At 35.1% G+C, this 20378-nt stretch overlaps 5 non-coding genes across 5 annotated transcripts; all 5 read left to right on the top strand.

Moving 5' to 3' along the window:
* Positions 1–2351: 2351 nt before the first annotated feature.
* Positions 2352–2542, top strand: LOC141282610 (U2 spliceosomal RNA). Its single transcript, XR_012337409.1, has one exon. It is a non-coding gene; the product is annotated as a U2 spliceosomal RNA (small nuclear RNA).
* A 783-nt stretch (positions 2543–3325) lies between these two features.
* Positions 3326–3490, top strand: LOC141282569 (U1 spliceosomal RNA). Its single transcript, XR_012337366.1, has one exon. It is a non-coding gene; the product is annotated as a U1 spliceosomal RNA (small nuclear RNA).
* Positions 3491–11249: 7759 nt separating this feature from the next.
* On the top strand, positions 11250–11440 carry LOC141282609 (U2 spliceosomal RNA). The gene has a single exon (XR_012337408.1). It is a non-coding gene; the product is annotated as a U2 spliceosomal RNA (small nuclear RNA).
* A 783-nt stretch (positions 11441–12223) lies between these two features.
* On the top strand, positions 12224–12388 carry LOC141282568 (U1 spliceosomal RNA). Its single transcript, XR_012337365.1, has one exon. It is a non-coding gene; the product is annotated as a U1 spliceosomal RNA (small nuclear RNA).
* Positions 12389–19623: 7235 nt separating this feature from the next.
* LOC141282608 (U2 spliceosomal RNA) lies at positions 19624–19814 on the top strand. Its single transcript, XR_012337407.1, has one exon. It is a non-coding gene; the product is annotated as a U2 spliceosomal RNA (small nuclear RNA).
* Positions 19815–20378: the final 564 nt, after the last annotated feature.

Genomic DNA, 20378 nt, shown 5'->3' with positions numbered 1-20378 from the left:
ACACACCGCGATTAAAAAAATCAGATCTCATACTTTGTAATTGAAAATAAATAATAATTAATTTCAAAGAAATAAGAAGTAAAATGTGTAAGTATTCCTCAAAATGTGCTTTGGACTAAGTCTCCCGTCATCACAGCAAACGGGAGCAGACCCGAATAGGTATGTCTAGTTATTTTATTAAAAATTCCCAGCCGTCTGTAAATTCATGTTTGAAAGAAAAAAGTAAATGAATATCTTACTTACTGTTTTTGTCTTGTTTTCTAGTGAATATCTGACAATTCTTAAATGGAGATACATTTACTTGGTAAGCAAAGTGGCTTAAGATATTATGTATTGTAATAGAAAATTGTTATAAAAACGTTTTGTTTTTGCTGGGAATTCTTGTATATATTTCACAGCTATATAATTAATTATAATAACGCACTTTTTGTTGATAAACATGTTAAAAAATACATTAACACAGAATAATGTGGCAACAAATCAAATGTGCATTTAAATGCAACAAGCAGAAAATAAATAAATAAAGCAAATGCATGGAAAAGAAACGAGGAATAAAACAAACACCGCGATTAAAAAAATCAGATCGCATACTTTGTAATTGAAAATAAATAATAATTAATTCCAAAGAAATAAGAAGTAAAATGTGTAAGTATTCCTCAAAATGTGCTTTGGACTAAGTCCCCGTCATCACAGCAAACGGGAGCAGACCCGAATAGGTATGTCTAGTTATTTTATTTAAAATTTCCAGCCGTCTGTAAATTCATGTTTGAAAGAAAAAAGTAAATGAATATCTTACTTACTGTTTTTGTCTTGTTTTCTTGTGAATATCTGACAATTCTTAAATGGAGATACATTTACTTGGTAAGCAAAGTGGCTTAAGATATTATGTATTGTAATAGAAAATTGTTATAAAAGCGTTTTGTGTTTGCTGGGAATTCACAGCCATATAATTAATTATAATAACGCACTTTTTGTTTATAAACATGTTAAAAAATACATTAACACAGAATAATGTGGCAACAAATCAAACGTGCATTTAAATGCAACAAGCAAAAATAAATAAATAAAGCAAATGCACGGAAAAGAAACGAGGAATAAAACAAACACCGCGATTAAAAAATCAGATCGTATACTTTGTAATAATTGAAATAAATTATAAAAATCAACAGGTTTATATTTAAAACAAGTAAAAAAATATCTGCCAGCGGGGTAAGAAAAATAAACGTAATTCTAGTTTCAACTTAATTCAATAATAAACTCAATTTAGGTTTATTTTTCTTACCCCACTGGCAGATATTTTTACTTGTTTTAAGCCTTAACCTATTACATTTTAGAATTTATTTCAGTAAACAAGACTTAAATTCTAAGCCACTTTGCTTATTAAGTAAATGTATCTTGATTTAAGAATTATTTTTTAACTCGAAAACATGAATAAAATACTAAGTAAACGAACAGATTGGGATGTTCAAAACACTTAAACATTTTTTTTCACTCTACCCTTCATATTACAGCTGTCGAAAAACCACAGCAACGTTGACAGACCTGGAAGCCATGATATATTAGCAGTTTTTAAAATAAGTTAAATCTAGAATCCTTATTGGTTTTAGATACTTAAAAGCAATGAATGATCTTCTTTCTTTTGAATTGATTTGGTATTATGGAGGAGCTCTGTGTCTGGTTATTGAAGATGATTTCGTCTTTGCTCCTATGTTGGCTTATTTTTTGTTATTTCCGTTACTATATATATATATATATATATTTTCCCCTTTGTTTTTTCTGATTTGAGGTTATGAAAATGTTTTAATTTGTAATAAAGGTTTTTTGAAAATTCTAAATTCTCTCTCTCTCTCTCATGAGCGTGGATCAGTTCCTGCATCAAGGAAAAAATGCGCATCCTGGTAAATTTCAGAAGTTAGACGACTGAGCTGCAGCGGACAGCGTAAGATTTATGAAAACACATTTGAGAAGAAAGGCAAAGCATGTTTCACAGTTAATCCAAGACCATAATGACAATTTTGCGCTCTGTTTCCCGAAGCTCGTGGAGGCGTGGAGCAGCATACACAGTTAAGGTATGTGCGATCTATCGGCATTACCTTTACGATCGACGTAATGGATCTGCAAGCTGCAAGCAAATTAACTGAAGCTTTACTTCATGTTTCTGTTTGGTTAAGCGATGACTGCTTTTTCCCAACAGTTTGTGTGTGTTTTCTGCATGGGTTTAGAAAACATGAACTTCTGATCTGCTAGCTCAACGTTCTACCTCTGTAACGTATAGAGTTAAATGCCCGCTAGCCTCCACCCCAAAAGCCAGCGCCTTCGCCGGCTCCCCCTTTGGCTGCGTCTATTCCGGTATCGCTTCTCGGCCTTTTGGCTAAGATCAAGTGTAGTATCTGTTCTTATCAGTTTAATGTCTGATACGTCTCCTATCCGGAGACTATATGTTAAATGGATTTTTGACCTTCGGAAATGGAAGCGGAGCTTGCTCCTTCCACTCCATGCATCAACATGGTATTGCAGTGTTTCCATGAATGGTGCGCTCCCCTTCTCGGGGACAAATAAGTCAAATACAAAAAAAGAATTTGCTTCTTTTGTGCGTGAATGACGGTGTTTTTTCTAATACGTGTGTTTCTTTAAATTGCTGTGTTTTCGTTGGCTTTATTGGTTTAACGAAAAGCTTGCGTGGAAATGAACACGCTGATAAAGAAATGTTTTTGTAATGTATTTAATTATTTTCTTTACAAGTTTGTGGTGGTGATCCGAGGACGAATTAAACATCCTCGACACAGCTGAAGGTGCAACAAAAGCGAAAGAGGCCGATTGGAATGTTAAAAACACCTGAAAACTTTTTTCACTACCCTTCATACTACAGCTGTCGAAAATCCACAGCAACGTCGACAGACCTGGAAGCATAGCTGTACTTGTTTAACTCACAACGACAACGGGTAAGTCATTGAGCCCTGTGTTTTTATTTATCCACGTTCTAAAATTGCTATGCTTTCGTTGTTTCTTGATTGCTCTGTACATTTCTTTGTTTCTATTCCACGTAAAGTTACTTTGTAATAACGAAACCATATATTTGAATGCGCAATTTAAATCCATTTGATTTAAATTGTTTCACATATTTCACTCTACACGGTTCAACCGGGCTGGAAACGGAATAAAAATAGGGTAGATCTCGAAGAATGTTTGGTCTCAGACGTGGCTTCGTGCGCTTTCCACCTGGTCACACACAGTAATGAAATGTTAGTCGGACGGCCTTCGGGGGCGCCGTTGATGTGATCGGTCACAGGAAGATGCGGCCGTCTGGCCTCAAAGGGTGTCGCTCATACTTACCTGGCAGGGGAGACACCATGATCATGAAGGTGGTTCACCCAGGGCGAGGCTCAGCCATTGCACTCCGGTTGTGCTGACCCTTTGCGAATTCCCCAAATGTGGGAATCTCGACTGCAAAATTTCTGATAGTGGGGGACTGCGTTCGCGCTCTCCCCTGACCTATGTGTTAAAAATAGATTCTTTTGTCGTTTTACGTAAAATCCAAGAGACGTCTAACCACGGCCCAAGAATACATTAGTCATCAAAAAAGCGGCTATTCAACGACTACATAATTTCTAATAGACAGCGAATATGTGTCTAGGCTAAAACAAGGCTTAATTTGGGCTGTCAGTGAAAATCTAATAGACGTTTGACCATTCCAAAAGAATAGACTAGCCATTAAATAGAACCACAATCAAACGGCTACATGTCTAAGAGACAGTCAACAAAATAATGCTTAGATGATTCTTTTATTTCCAATATAAGAGGTTCTCGGGAATGGCAATCATCCAAACTAATAAATTATAAAGGCTTTTATAAGAAAATGACAACAGTTAAACAACATAGACAGCGTTGGGCAAAACAAAATGCTAATAAATACAAGACAAATTGAAATATTGTACATGCATGTACATTAAACAAGCCAACAAATCTGCCAATGGGCTACAACAATTTTTCTTGAATTAAGTGTTTATATCTAGATTTGTTTCTTACCCCTTTGGCAGATTTATTTGCTTGTTTTAAGCCCAAATTCGCTTAAATTTTGAGTTTTTTTCTCCCTAAAGGCTAGGCTTATTTTCTTAGGGCATTTTGCTCATCAAAAAATGCATCTTATTTTAAGACTTTCTAGATATTTGTACAGTGAAAACAGTTCGAAATAACAAGTAAGAAATGATTTTTTGCAATGTATTCATTCATTCGCTACCCTTCATAATACAGCTGTCGAAAAACCACAGCAACGTCGACAGACCTGGAAGCGTAGCTGTATTTGTTTAACTCACAAAGACAACGGGTAAAGTATTTTCTTGATTACCTAAATGACTTGCCGTAAGAAAATAAGTTTAGGTTTAAGGGGGGGAAATACAGTTTAAAGGGATATTTCAATTTATGATGATAATTCTGTCATCATTTACTCATGCATACAGGCTTACAACAACACGAGGATTAGTTTTTTTCTGAGTAACACAAAAGAAGGTATTTTGAGGAATGATGGTAAACCCACAGCAGATAGTCACCATTGACTTCCATAGTAGGAATAAAAAAAATATGATGGAATTTATTAGGTACCATCAACCGTGTGCTAACCATCACTTTGCAAAATATTTTCTTCATCATTTATCACGCTACTTCCAAAATATTTTTTCCTACTAAGTCAATGTTTCATTATTTGCTTTACAAGCTTAAAAATGATGGTGACATGATTCCATGGTAATCACAAACAGTTAAACAAGTAAGATAATCACCATTACTTTTAAAAGCATTTTGAAAATTGCTTGCTTATGCTGGGAGTAAAGGTATTTCACGCAGTGCGCATCCTCTTTAAAAGGTAATGTATGCTTCTTTTAAAGCTGACACATTTGCCACATTAAAATAACAGAAATGTGTACTTTTTAAACTTTTTGGAGCCGGTGTGTCTGTGTTCTTGGGGCACACATCTACATGTAAAAGCAGAATTGCTTATTATTCTTCTCTATTTCTTGTATAGGTCAATTATGAGTGAAGAACCGTTCACCAAATGAAGACCGCAGCCAGGTGACGGGATTCTGTGGTAATCGCAAACAGGTAAACCAGTAAAATAATCATCATTTATTGTTAAAATAATTTTGAAAATTGAAGTTCTGTGTGTTCTTATTGTACTTTATTTATTTCTGCAGGTAAGCACCATACCGTAAGCTTCATTCCCTTTATAACAGGTAAGGTTCATACTGTTTTATTCTTTTGTACTGTTTTATTCGTACTGTTTTAAATCATTCAGTAAATGCAAAGTTAAACTGATGTGTTTTTAATCTAGATTTAAAAGTGTCTACTGTTGAAGCACATCTGATCTCTTCTGAAAGCTGATAATAACTAAATGCTGATGCACCTTGTTTTGAGTGAACCCCTGTTTTTTCTAAATGACCTGATCCTATTGCTCCGAGTAATCGGTTTCATATTCGATTAGCATATCTGTCATGTATTTCGGCCTGTAGCCATGAAGTGGTTTTTAAACAAGTAACAGTACTTTTTTAAACCATTGTCCATTGCAATAATCGGCCCTGCTGGTGATGAAAGCATGAACAAGTTTCTCTAAGTCCTGTCTTGAGACAAAACCTCCAATTCTGGCAATATTTCTGAGATGGTAGTAAAAGCAGAATTCCTTATTATTTTTCTCTATCTCAGGCTCTATGGCATATATGTCATGATTTTATTTGTCTATTTATATGTCTATTTACAAGGACTGCCTTGGCCAAACGTTATTGTTAATTAATATTGAAGCAGTTATTTAACATATTTCCTTTGAGTAGTGATTTGTGTAATGATCCATATATCTATTTTTATGTATATTTTTAACTTAGGAATGTGATTTTAAAGCACATATTTGTTATTGTATGACACCTCTCATGTTATGAAAGTAAAAAATAAATGTATTTTCTGATGTCTTGCATTTCTGTTTTTAAACTGTTAATCCTTATCAAGTGCTATACATTAGAAAGTGGATAAATAACAAAAATGTCACTCCTGACAGCTGATAAATTAATCGTTCTTTATAGCACCACTGAGGTCGCCTGACGTTGGGGTTAGAGTTGGGTTTGGGTAAGGATGTCATTTTATGTAACAGAAGGTTGTTCTAACCCCAAACCGAAGCGACAATTGTAAGAAAATAGGAAAAACAGTTGAGTAACCAATACGTGAAACTGTCACGGAAAAGAAGTCGTGTCAGGGGCACGTAATATGGTGGAAATACGTGACAATGTCACGCAAAACTGAGCAAAATAATGCGTGACTATTTCACGTATTTTGTGAGATCAGGTTGTTCCTTTGAGTAGTGATTTGTGTAATGATCCATATATCTATTTTTATGTATATTTTTAACTTAGGAATGTGATTTTAAAGCACATATTTGTTATTGTATGACACCTCTCATGTTATGAAAGTAAAAAGTAAATGTATTTTCTGATGTCTTGCATTTCTGTTTTTAAACTGTTAATCCTTATCAAGTGCTATACATTAGAAAGTGGATAAATAACAAAAATGTCACTCCTGACAGCTGATAAATTAATCGTTCTTTATAGCACCACTGAGGTGAGCATTTTTCAAGGCAAGATTCTTTATAGAACCGTATAAAAAGGTTCTATATAGTACCAAAAAAAACGGGTTCTGCTATGGTTACAAGCTGAAGAACCCTTATTTGGTACTATTTAGGAGCATTTGTCTTTAGAGTGTTGCGTAGGTTCGAAACTTTCAATCTTTAAACCAAAAAAAAGGGTCACACGGTTTTATTTGTGGTGTGGACATGAACACGCTGCAGGCATTGAAATGTAATTTGTAATTTATTGTCTCATTTCATATTTAACAAATAGAAAGCAAAGTGCTATTCAATCAGTTTAACTAAACAACTGGTGTTCCTCAATTTTGGGGCCTATTTTGTTCAGTATATCAGTTTTGTTCAGTTTTGTATGTGCATGCAAAAAGCATTCAGCGAGCAAATTAACTGAAGCTTTACCTTCGTGTTTCTTTTTGTATGAGTGATAACTGTTTCTGTATGTATTTGTATGGTTTTTTTACAAGTATAGAGTGAAATGCACACGGTGAGTAATGAACGCAGACCTTCAGTGCCGGATCTCTGACCCGCTAACCTCCATCCCGACAGCCAGCGCCTTCTCCGGATGCCATTGCGGTATCGCTCCTCGGCTTTTTGGGCAAAATCGAGTGGACACCGGGGACTACACGTTTGAATGGATTTTTGACCTTCGGCTATGGAAGCGAGGCTTGCTCCGTCCACTCCGTGCATCGACTCTGGCGCTTTCCGGGGACAAATAAGGTGAGTTTAAAACCAGAGTTTGCTTCTTTTGTGCGTGGTTGCCAGTTTGTTTGCCAATCCGTGGTCATAATATGTTCCGCTTCGTGGTTTCTCCATCGCTCAGTACTTTTCTGTGTTTCTATTTTACGTAAAGCTAACACCAAAACGATTGTGGAAAGCGCTATATAGATTGTTCTCAAAGAAAAAACGAGAAACAAACCCATGTGAATATGGGTCAAATTATCTAGGCGGAGCACTTCGTTCAAAGAAAAACGCAACAGAATTGTTTGCGTTGAACAAAGACAATGGTGCGTGCAGACATCGAATGTGTATTGTGGATAAAAAATGGCCAGTGGGGTGGGACAATTTTTCTTGAATTAAGTGTTTATGGGAAAAGTTAACGAATTTTTTCTTACCCTGTAGGCAGATTTATTTGCTTGTTTTAAGCATAAAATAACAGGAGAAGAAATTGTGTAGGGGGAGCAGAGGGTTTTTTTTTTCGTTCAAAGAAAAGCAGCGTGGCACGAATGAATGTTTGGCTGAAATGCTATCGTAATTTCCCCCTTAATTTTCCTTACAAACATGAAACCAGAGAGAAGGGCCAGTTGGCATCGAATTGCACCTTGTATTCGGTGATTGATTGAGGAAAAATATGCGTATGTGTATATATACACTTGTTTTGTTGAACAGAGACAATGGCCGCGTGCTCCAGCGTCACCTATATGCCTATTTCACAAAATGGCGCCTTTGACCGGAAGTAAGGAAAACATCGTTCAGGTTGCACCACTACGATGGCCACTCAATATAGTATGGACTGACAGCTGCTTTGTTTTCTCCTACACATGAATTTACTTGTAAAAATAACAATAACAGATATTGTCGATTGGTGTTATATTATTTTTTTAGCATTTCGTATTATCAAAATATATCATATGTTAGACAGCTGTCAATTTTAAATAAAATAACGAGACATACATAACTATTCGTGTCTGCTCCCGTTTATTGTAATGAGTCTGCACATTTGGAGAAATACTTAGACATTTTACTTCTTATTTCTTTAGACTGAATAATTATTTCTTATTAATTCCAAAGTATGAGACCCGATGATCTAATCGTGGTGTATGTGCTATTCCTCGTTTGTTTGCCTGCATCCATTGCTTTACGGCTTGCTTGTTGCGTTGAAATGCACATTTGATTTCTTTACCAGCATTGGATTTAGACCATTCAATGAGAAGAGTTAACAGCGTTTATTATGATTGATAAGCCCTCAACGGAGAATGAAGTCTGCATACATTAAAAGCCTTATTTTGTTTTTATCGTGTGCCTTCCAAAATGTATGCGACGAAACTTAAATCACGCAAAATATGAATGGTAACTAGACGTGCTTGTTGTGTGCAGGGAGTGCATTTATTTGTAAACTTTTGCTAAATCAAAATGGTTTATTTGTATTTGCTTTTTACCTGGGTTTTATCAGGTTCGCAGTCGGGACATTTTTAATCCATAGTGTATGGAGTTATCTAGTAGAAAATGATCTGCTGTTTTTTGGTAGAATGTTGTGTGAGCTAAAGAAACGAGGAATAAAACACACACCGCGATTAAAAAAATCAGATCTCATACTTTGTAATTGAAAATAAATAATAATTAATTTCAAAGAAATAAGAAGTAAAATGTGTAAGTATTCCTCAAAATGTGCTTTGGACTAAGTCTCCCGTCATCACAGCAAACGGGAGCAGACCCGAATAGGTATGTCTAGTTATTTTATTAAAAATTCCCAGCCGTCTGTAAATTCATGTTTGAAAGAAAAAAGTAAATGAATATCTTACTTACTGTTTTTGTCTTGTTTTCTAGTGAATATCTGACAATTCTTAAATGGAGATACATTTACTTGGTAAGCAAAGTGGCTTAAGATATTATGTATTGTAATAGAAAATTGTTATAAAAACGTTTTGTTTTTGCTGGGAATTCTTGTATATATTTCACAGCTATATAATTAATTATAATAACGCACTTTTTGTTGATAAACATGTTAAAAAATACATTAACACAGAATAATGTGGCAACAAATCAAATGTGCATTTAAATGCAACAAGCAGAAAATAAATAAATAAAGCAAATGCATGGAAAAGAAACGAGGAATAAAACAAACACCGCGATTAAAAAAATCAGATCGCATACTTTGTAATTGAAAATAAATAATAATTAATTCCAAAGAAATAAGAAGTAAAATGTGTAAGTATTCCTCAAAATGTGCTTTGGACTAAGTCCCCGTCATCACAGCAAACGGGAGCAGACCCGAATAGGTATGTCTAGTTATTTTATTTAAAATTTCCAGCCGTCTGTAAATTCATGTTTGAAAGAAAAAAGTAAATGAATATCTTACTTACTGTTTTTGTCTTGTTTTCTTGTGAATATCTGACAATTCTTAAATGGAGATACATTTACTTGGTAAGCAAAGTGGCTTAAGATATTATGTATTGTAATAGAAAATTGTTATAAAAGCGTTTTGTGTTTGCTGGGAATTCACAGCCATATAATTAATTATAATAACGCACTTTTTGTTTATAAACATGTTAAAAAATACATTAACACAGAATAATGTGGCAACAAATCAAACGTGCATTTAAATGCAACAAGCAAAAATAAATAAATAAAGCAAATGCACGGAAAAGAAACGAGGAATAAAACAAACACCGCGATTAAAAAATCAGATCGTATACTTTGTAATAATTGAAATAAATTATAAAAATCAACAGGTTTATATTTAAAACAAGTAAAAAAATATCTGCCAGCGGGGTAAGAAAAATAAACGTAATTCTAGTTTCAACTTAATTCAATAATAAACTCAATTTAGGTTTATTTTTCTTACCCCACTGGCAGATATTTTTACTTGTTTTAAGCCTTAACCTATTACATTTTAGAATTTATTTCAGTAAACAAGACTTAAATTCTAAGCCACTTTGCTTATTAAGTAAATGTATCTTGATTTAAGAATTATTTTTTAACTCGAAAACATGAATAAAATACTAAGTAAACGAACAGATTGGGATGTTCAAAACACTTAAACATTTTTTTTCACTCTACCCTTCATATTACAGCTGTCGAAAAACCACAGCAACGTTGACAGACCTGGAAGCCATGATATATTAGCAGTTTTTAAAATAAGTTAAATCTAGAATCCTTATTGGTTTTAGATACTTAAAAGCAATGAATGATCTTCTTTCTTTTGAATTGATTTGGTATTATGGAGGAGCTCTGTGTCTGGTTATTGAAGATGATTTCGTCTTTGCTCCTATGTTGGCTTATTTTTTGTTATTTCCGTTACTATATATATATATATATATTTTTTCCCCTTTGTTTTTTCTGATTTGAGGTTATGAAAATGTTTTAATTTGTAATAAAGGTTTTTTGAAAATTCTAAATTCTCTCTCTCTCTCTCTCATGAGCGTGGATCAGTTCCTGCATCAAGGAAAAAATGCGCATCCTGGTAAATTTCAGAAGTTAGACGACTGAGCTGCAGCGGACAGCGTAAGATTTATGAAAACACATTTGAGAAGAAAGGCAAAGCATGTTTCACAGTTAATCCAAGACCATAATGACAATTTTGCGCTCTGTTTCCCGAAGCTCGTGGAGGCGTGGAGCAGCATACACAGTTAAGGTATGTGCGATCTATCGGCATTACCTTTACGATCGACGTATTGGATCTGCAAGCTGCAAGCAAATTAACTGAAGCTTTACTTCATGTTTCTGTTTGGTTAAGCGATGACTGCTTTTTCCCAACAGTTTGTGTGTGTTTTCTGCATGGGTTTAGAAAACATGAACTTCTGATCTGCTAGCTCAACGTTCTACCTCTGTAACGTATAGAGTTAAATGCCCGCTAGCCTCCACCCCAAAAGCCAGCGCCTTCGCCGGCTCCCCCTTTGGCTGCGTCTATTCCGGTATCGCTTCTCGGCCTTTTGGCTAAGATCAAGTGTAGTATCTGTTCTTATCAGTTTAATGTCTGATACGTCTCCTATCCGGAGACTATATGTTAAATGGATTTTTGACCTTCGGAAATGGAAGCGGAGCTTGCTCCTTCCACTCCATGCATCAACATGGTATTGCAGTGTTTCCATGAATGGTGCGCTCCCCTTCTCGGGGACAAATAAGTCAAATACAAAAAAAGAATTTGCTTCTTTTGTGCGTGAATGACGGTGTTTTTTCTAATACGTGTGTTTCTTTAAATTGCTGTGTTTTCGTTGGCTTTATTGGTTTAACGAAAAGCTTGCGTGGAAATGAACACGCTGATAAAGAAATGTTTTTGTAATGTATTTAATTATTTTCTTTACAAGTTTGTGGTGGTGATCCGAGGACGAATTAAACATCCTCGACACAGCTGAAGGTGCAACAAAAGCGAAAGAGGCCGATTGGAATGTTAAAAACACCTGAAAACTTTTTTCACTACCCTTCATACTACAGCTGTCGAAAATCCACAGCAACGTCGACAGACCTGGAAGCATAGCTGTACTTGTTTAACTCACAACGACAACGGGTAAGTCATTGAGCCCTGTGTTTTTATTTATCCACGTTCTAAAATTGCTATGCTTTCGTTGTTTCTTGATTGCTCTGTACATTTCTTTGTTTCTATTCCACGTAAAGTTACTTTGTAATAACGAAACCATATATTTGAATGCGCAATTTAAATCCATTTGATTTAAATTGTTTCACATATTTCACTCTACACGGTTCAACCGGGCTGGAAACGGAATAAAAATAGGGTAGATCTCGAAGAATGTTTGGTCTCAGACGTGGCTTCGTGCGCTTTCCACCTGGTCACACACAGTAATGAAATGTTAGTCGGACGGCCTTCGGGGGCGCCGTTGATGTGATCGGTCACAGGAAGATGCGGCCCTCTGGCCTCAAAGGGTGTCGCTCATACTTACCTGGCAGGGGAGACACCATGATCATGAAGGTGGTTCACCCAGGGCGAGGCTCAGCCATTGCACTCCGGTTGTGCTGACCCTTTGCGAATTCCCCAAATGTGGGAATCTCGACTGCAAAATTTCTGATAGTGGGGGACTGCGTTCGCGCTCTCCCCTGACCTATGTGTTAAAAATAGATTCTTTTGTCGTTTTACGTAAAATCCAAGAGACGTCTAACCACGGCCCAAGAATACATTAGTCATCAAAAAAGCGGCTATTCAACGACTACATAATTTCTAATAGACAGCGAATATGTGTCTAGGCTAAAACAAGGCTTAATTTGGGCTGTCAGTGAAAATCTAATAGACGTTTGACCATTCCAAAAGAATAGACTAGCCATTAAATAGAACCACAATCAAACGGCTACATGTCTAAGAGACAGTCAACAAAATAATGCTTAGATGATTCTTTTATTTCCAATATAAGAGGTTCTCGGGAATGGCAATCATCCAAACTAATAAATTATAAAGGCTTTTATAAGAAAATGACAACAGTTAAACAACATAGACAGCGTTGGGCAATACAAAATGCTAATAAATACAAGACAAATTGAAATATTGTACATGCATGTACATTAAACAAGCCAACAAATCTGCCAATGGGCTACGACAATTTTTCTTGAATTAAGTGTTTATATCTAGATTTGTTTCTTACCCCTTTGGCAGATTTATTTGCTTGTTTTAAGCCCAAATTCGCTTAAATTTTGAGTTTTTTTCTCCCTAAAGGCTAGGCTTATTTTCTTAGGGCATTTTGCTCATCAAAAAATGCATCTTATTTTAAGACTTTCTAGATATTTGTACAGTGAAAACAGTTCGAAATAACAAGTAAGAAATGATTTTTTGCAATGTATTCATTCATTCGCTACCCTTCATAATACAGCTGTCGAAAAACCACAGCAACGTCGACAGACCTGGAAGCGTAGCTGTATTTGTTTAACTCACAAAGACAACGGGTAAAGTATTTTCTTGATTACCTAAATGACTTGCCGTAAGAAAATAAGTTTAGGTTTAAGGGGGGGAAATACAGTTTAAAGGGATATTTCAATTTATGATGATAATTCTGTCATCATTTACTCATGCATACAGGCTTACAACAACACGAGGATTAGTTTTTTTCTGAGTAACACAAAAGAAGGTATTTTGAGGAATGATGGTAAACCCACAGCAGATAGTCACCATTGACTTCCATAGTAGGAATAAAAAAAATATGATGGAATTTATTAGGTACCATCAACCGTGTGCTAACCATCACTTTGCAAAATATTTTCTTCATCCTTTATCACGATACTTCCAAAATATTTTTTCCTACTAAGTCAATGTTTCATTATTTGCTTTACAAGCTTAAAAATGATGGTGACATGATTCCATGGTAATCACAAACAGTTAAACAAGTAAGATAATCACCATTACTTTTAAAAGCATTTTGAAAATTGCTTGCTTATGCTGGGAGTAAAGGTATTTCACGCAGTGCGCATCCTCTTTAAAAGGTAATGTATGCTTCTTTTAAAGCTGACACATTTGCCACATTAAAATAACAGAAATGTGTACTTTTTAAACTTTTTGGAGCCGGTGTGTCTGTGTTCTTGGGGCACACATCTACATGTAAAAGCAGAATTGCTTATTATTCTTCTCTATTTCTTGTATAGGTCAATTATGAGTGAAGAACCGTTCACCAAATGAAGACCGCAGCCAGGTGACGGGATTCTGTGGTAATCGCAAACAGGTAAACCAGTAAAATAATCATCATTTATTGTTAAAATAATTTTGAAAATTGAAGTTCTGTGTGTTCTTATTGTACTTTATTTATTTCTGCAGGTAAGCACCATACCGTAAGCTTCATTCCCTTTATAACAGGTAAGGTTCATACTGTTTTATTCTTTTGTACTGTTTTATTCGTACTGTTTTAAATCATTCAGTAAATGCAAAGTTAAACTGATGTGTTTTTAATCTAGATTTAAAAGTGTCTACTGTTGAAGCACATCTGATCTCTTCTGAAAGCTGATAATAACTAAATGCTGATGCACCTTGTTTTGAGTGAACCCCTGTTTTTTCTAAATGACCTGATCCTATTGCTCCGAGTAATCGGTTTCATATTCGATTAGCATATCTGTCATGTATTTCGGCCTGTAGCCATGAAGTGGTTTTTAAACAAGTAACAGTACTTTTTTAATCCATTGTCCATTGCAATAATCGGCCCTGCTGGTGATGAAAGCATGAACAAGTTTCTCTAAGTCCTGTCTTGAGACAAAACCTCCAATTCTGGCAATATTTCTGAGATGGTAGTAAAAGCAGAATTCCTTATTATTTTTCTCTATCTCAGGCTCTATGGCATATATGTCATGATTTTATTTGTCTATTTATATGTCTATTTACAAGGACTGCCTTGGCCAAACGTTATTGTTAATTAATATTGAAGCAGTTATTTAACATATTTCCTTTGAGTAGTGATTTGTGTAATGATCCATATATCTATTTTTATGTATATTTTTAACTTAGGAATGTGATTTTAAAGCACATATTTGTTATTGTATGACACCTCTCATGTTATGAAAGTAAAAAATAAATGTATTTTCTGATGTCTTGCATTTCTGTTTTTAAACTGTTAATCCTTATCAAGTGCTATACATTAGAAAGTGGATAAATAACAAAAATGTCACTCCTGACAGCTGATAAATTAATCGTTCTTTATAGCACCACTGAGGTGAGCATTTTTCAAGGCAAGATTCTTTATAGAACCGTATAAAAAGGTTCTATATAGTACCAAAAAAAACGGGTTCTGCTATGGTTACAAGCTGAAGAACCCTTATTTGGTACTATTTAGGAGCATTTGTCTTTAGAGTGTTGCGTAGGTTCGAAACTTTCAATCTTTAAACCAAAAAAAAGGGTCACACGGTTTTATTTGTGGTGTGGACATGAACACGCTGCAGGCATTGAAATGTAATTTGTAATTTATTGTCTCATTTCATATTTAACAAATAGAAAGCAAAGTGCTATTCAATCAGTTTAACTAAACAACTGGTGTTCCTCAATTTTGGGGCCTATTTTGTTCAGTATATCAGTTTTGTTCAGTTTTGTATGTGCATGCAAAAAGCATTCAGCGAGCAAATTAACTGAAGCTTTACCTTCGTGTTTCTTTTTGTATGAGTGATAACTGTTTCTGTATGTATTTGTATGGTTTTTTTACAAGTATAGAGTGAAATGCACACGGTGAGTAATGAACGCAGACCTTCAGTGCCGGATCTCTGACCCGCTAACCTCCATCCCGACAGCCAGCGCCTTCTCCGGATGCCATTGCGGTATCGCTCCTCGGCTTTTTGGGTAAAATCGAGTGGACACCGGGGACTACACGTTTGAATGGATTTTTGACCTTCGGCTATGGAAGCGAGGCTTGCTCCGTCCACTCCGTGCATCGACTCTGGCGCTTTCCGGGGACAAATAAGGTGAGTTTAAAACCAGAGTTTGCTTCTTTTGTGCGTGGTTGCCAGTTTGTTTGCCAATCCGTGGTCATAATATGTTCCGCTTCGTGGTTTCTCCATCGCTCAGTACTTTTCTGTGTTTCTATTTTACGTAAAGCTAACACCAAAACGATTGTGGAAAGCGCTATATAGATTGTTCTCAAAGAAAAAACGAGAAACAAACCCATGTGAATATGGGTCAAATTATCTAGGCGGAGCACTTCGTTCAAAGAAAAACGCAACAGAATTGTTTGCGTTGAACAAAGACAATGGTGCGTGCAGACATCGAATGTGTATTGTGGATAAAAAATGGCCAGTGGGGTGGGACAATTTTTCTTGAATTAAGTGTTTATGGGAAAAGTTAACGAATTTTTTCTTACCCTGTAGGCAGATTTATTTGCTTGTTTTAAGCATAAAATAACAGGAGAAGAAATTGTGTAGGGGGAGCAGAGGGTTTTTTTTTTCGTTCAAAGAAAAGCAGCGTGGCACGAATGAATGTTTGGCTGAAATGCTATCGTAATTTCCCCCTTAATTTTCCTTACAAACATGAAACCAGAGAGAAGGGCCAGTTGGCATCGAATTGCACCTTGTATTCGGTGATTGATTGAGGAAAAATATGCGTATGTGTATATATACACTTGTTTTGTTGAACAGAGACAATGCCCGCGTGCTCCAGCGTCACCTATATGCCTATTTCACAAAATGGCGCCTTTGACCGGAAGTAAGGAAAACATCGTTCAGGTTGCACCACTACGATGGCCACTCAATATAGTATGGACTGACAGCTGCTTTGTTTTCTCCTACACATGAATTTACTTGTAAAAATAACAATAACAGATATTGTCGATTGGTGTTATATTATTTTTTTAGCATTTCGTATTATCAAAATATATCATATGTTAGACAGCTGTCAATTTTAAATAAAATAACGAGACATACATAACTATTCGTGTCTGCTCCCGTTTATTGTAATGAGTCTGCACATTTGGAGAAATACTTAGACATTTTACTTCTTATTTCTTTAGACTGAATAATTATTTCTTATTAATTCCAAAGTATGAGACCCGATGATCTAATCGTGGTGTATGTGCTATTCCTCGTTTGTTTGCCTGCATCCATTGCTTTACGGCTTGCTTGTTGCGTTGAAATGCACATTTGATTTCTTTACCAGCATTGGATTTAGACCATTCAATGAGAAGAGTTAACAGCGTTTATTATGATTGATAAGCCCTCAACGGAGAATGAAGTCTGCATACATTAAAAGCCTTATTTTGTTTTTATCGTGTGCCTTCCAAAATGTATGCGACGAAACTTAAATCACGCAAAATATGAATGGTAACTAGACGTGCTTGTTGTGTGCAGGGAGTGCATTTATTTGTAAACTTTTGCTAAATCAAAATGGTTTATTTGTATTTGCTTTTTACCTGGGTTTTATCAGGTTCGCAGTCGGGACATTTTTAATCCATAGTGTATGGAGTTATCTAGTAGAAAATGATCTGCTGTTTTTTGGTAGAATGTTGTGTGAGCTAAAGAAACGAGGAATAAAACACACACCGCGATTAAAAAAATCAGATCTCATACTTTGTAATTGAAAATAAATAATAATTAATTTCAAAGAAATAAGAAGTAAAATGTGTAAGTATTCCTCAAAATGTGCTTTGGACTAAGTCTCCCGTCATCACAGCAAACGGGAGCAGACCCGAATAGGTATGTCTAGTTATTTTATTAAAAATTCCCAGCCGTCTGTAAATTCATGTTTGAAAGAAAAAAGTAAATGAATATCTTACTTACTGTTTTTGTCTTGTTTTCTAGTGAATATCTGACAATTCTTAAATGGAGATACATTTACTTGGTAAGCAAAGTGGCTTAAGATATTATGTATTGTAATAGAAAATTGTTATAAAAACGTTTTGTTTTTGCTGGGAATTCTTGTATATATTTCACAGCTATATAATTAATTATAATAACGCACTTTTTGTTGATAAACATGTTAAAAAATACATTAACACAGAATAATGTGGCAACAAATCAAATGTGCATTTAAATGCAACAAGCAGAAAATAAATAAATAAAGCAAATGCATGGAAAAGAAACGAGGAATAAAACAAACACCGCGATTAAAAAAATCAGATCGCATACTTTGTAATTGAAAATAAATAATAATTAATTCCAAAGAAATAAGAAGTAAAATGTGTAAGTATTCCTCAAAATGTGCTTTGGACTAAGTCCCCGTCATCACAGCAAACGGGAGCAGACCCGAATAGGTATGTCTAGTTATTTTATTTAAAATTTCCAGCCGTCTGTAAATTCATGTTTGAAAGAAAAAAGTAAATGAATATCTTACTTACTGTTTTTGTCTTGTTTTCTTGTGAATATCTGACAATTCTTAAATGGAGATACATTTACTTGGTAAGCAAAGTGGCTTAAGATATTATGTATTGTAATAGAAAATTGTTATAAAAGCGTTTTGTGTTTGCTGGGAATTCACAGCCATATAATTAATTATAATAACGCACTTTTTGTTTATAAACATGTTAAAAAATACATTAACACAGAATAATGTGGCAACAAATCAAACGTGCATTTAAATGCAACAAGCAAAAATAAATAAATAAAGCAAATGCACGGAAAAGAAACGAGGAATAAAACAAACACCGCGATTAAAAAATCAGATCGTATACTTTGTAATAATTGAAATAAATTATAAAAATCAACAGGTTTATATTTAAAACAAGTAAAAAAATATCTGCCAGCGGGGTAAGAAAAATAAACGTAATTCTAGTTTCAACTTAATTCAATAATAAACTCAATTTAGGTTTATTTTTCTTACCCCACTGGCAGATATTTTTACTTGTTTTAAGCCTTAACCTATTACATTTTAGAATTTATTTCAGTAAACAAGACTTAAATTCTAAGCCACTTTGCTTATTAAGTAAATGTATCTTGATTTAAGAATTATTTTTTAACTCGAAAACATGAATAAAATACTAAGTAAACGAACAGATTGGGATGTTCAAAACACTTAAACATTTTTTTTCACTCTACCCTTCATATTACAGCTGTCGAAAAACCACAGCAACGTTGACAGACCTGGAAGCCATGATATATTAGCAGTTTTTAAAATAAGTTAAATCTAGAATCCTTATTGGTTTTAGATACTTAAAAGCAATGAATGATCTTCTTTCTTTTGAATTGATTTGGTATTATGGAGGAGCTCTGTGTCTGGTTATTGAAGATGATTTCGTCTTTGCTCCTATGTTGGCTTATTTTTTGTTATTTCCGTTACTATATATATATATATATATATTTTCCCCTTTGTTTTTTCTGATTTGAGGTTATGAAAATGTTTTAATTTGTAATAAAGGTTTTTTGAAAATTCTAAATTCTCTCTCTCTCTCTCATGAGCGTGGATCAGTTCCTGCATCAAGGAAAAAATGCGCATCCTGGTAAATTTCAGAAGTTAGACGACTGAGCTGCAGCGGACAGCGTAAGATTTATGAAAACACATTTGAGAAGAAAGGCAAAGCATGTTTCACAGTTAATCCAAGACCATAATGACAATTTTGCGCTCTGTTTCCCGAAGCTCGTGGAGGCGTGGAGCAGCATACACAGTTAAGGTATGTGCGATCTATCGGCATTACCTTTACGATCGACGTAATGGATCTGCAAGCTGCAAGCAAATTAACTGAAGCTTTACTTCATGTTTCTGTTTGGTTAAGCGATGACTGCTTTTTCCCAACAGTTTGTGTGTGTTTTCTGCATGGGTTTAGAAAACATGAACTTCTGATCTGCTAGCTCAACGTTCTACCTCTGTAACGTATAGAGTTAAATGCCCGCTAGCCTCCACCCCAAAAGCCAGCGCCTTCGCCGGCTCCCCCTTTGGCTGCGTCTATTCCGGTATCGCTTCTCGGCCTTTTGGCTAAGATCAAGTGTAGTATCTGTTCTTATCAGTTTAATGTCTGATACGTCTCCTATCCGGAGACTATATGTTAAATGGATTTTTGACCTTCGGAAATGGAAGCGGAGCTTGCTCCTTCCACTCCATGCATCAACATGGTATTGCAGTGTTTCCATGAATGGTGCGCTCCCCTTCTCGGGGACAAATAAGTCAAATACAAAAAAAGAATTTGCTTCTTTTGTGCGTGAATGACGGTGTTTTTTCTAATACGTGTGTTTCTTTAAATTGCTGTGTTTTCGTTGGCTTTATTGGTTTAACGAAAAGCTTGCGTGGAAATGAACACGCTGATAAAGAAATGTTTTTGTAATGTATTTAATTATTTTCTTTACAAGTTTGTGGTGGTGATCCGAGGACGAATTAAACATCCTCGACACAGCTGAAGGTGCAACAAAAGCGAAAGAGGCCGATTGGAATGTTAAAAACACCTGAAAACTTTTTTCACTACCCTTCATACTACAGCTGTCGAAAATCCACAGCAACGTCGACAGACCTGGAAGCATAGCTGTACTTGTTTAACTCACAACGACAACGGGTAAGTCATTGAGCCCTGTGTTTTTATTTATCCACGTTCTAAAATTGCTATGCTTTCGTTGTTTCTTGATTGCTCTGTACATTTCTTTGTTTCTATTCCACGTAAAGTTACTTTGTAATAACGAAACCATATATTTGAATGCGCAATTTAAATCCATTTGATTT

This window comes from Paramisgurnus dabryanus, chromosome 9 (genome assembly GCF_030506205.2).
Source record: "Paramisgurnus dabryanus chromosome 9, PD_genome_1.1, whole genome shotgun sequence".
Classification (NCBI taxonomy): domain Eukaryota; kingdom Metazoa; phylum Chordata; class Actinopteri; order Cypriniformes; family Cobitidae; genus Paramisgurnus; species Paramisgurnus dabryanus.
The sequence above is the reverse complement of the archived record's forward strand: the minus strand, read 5'-3'. Positions and strand labels throughout refer to the sequence as shown.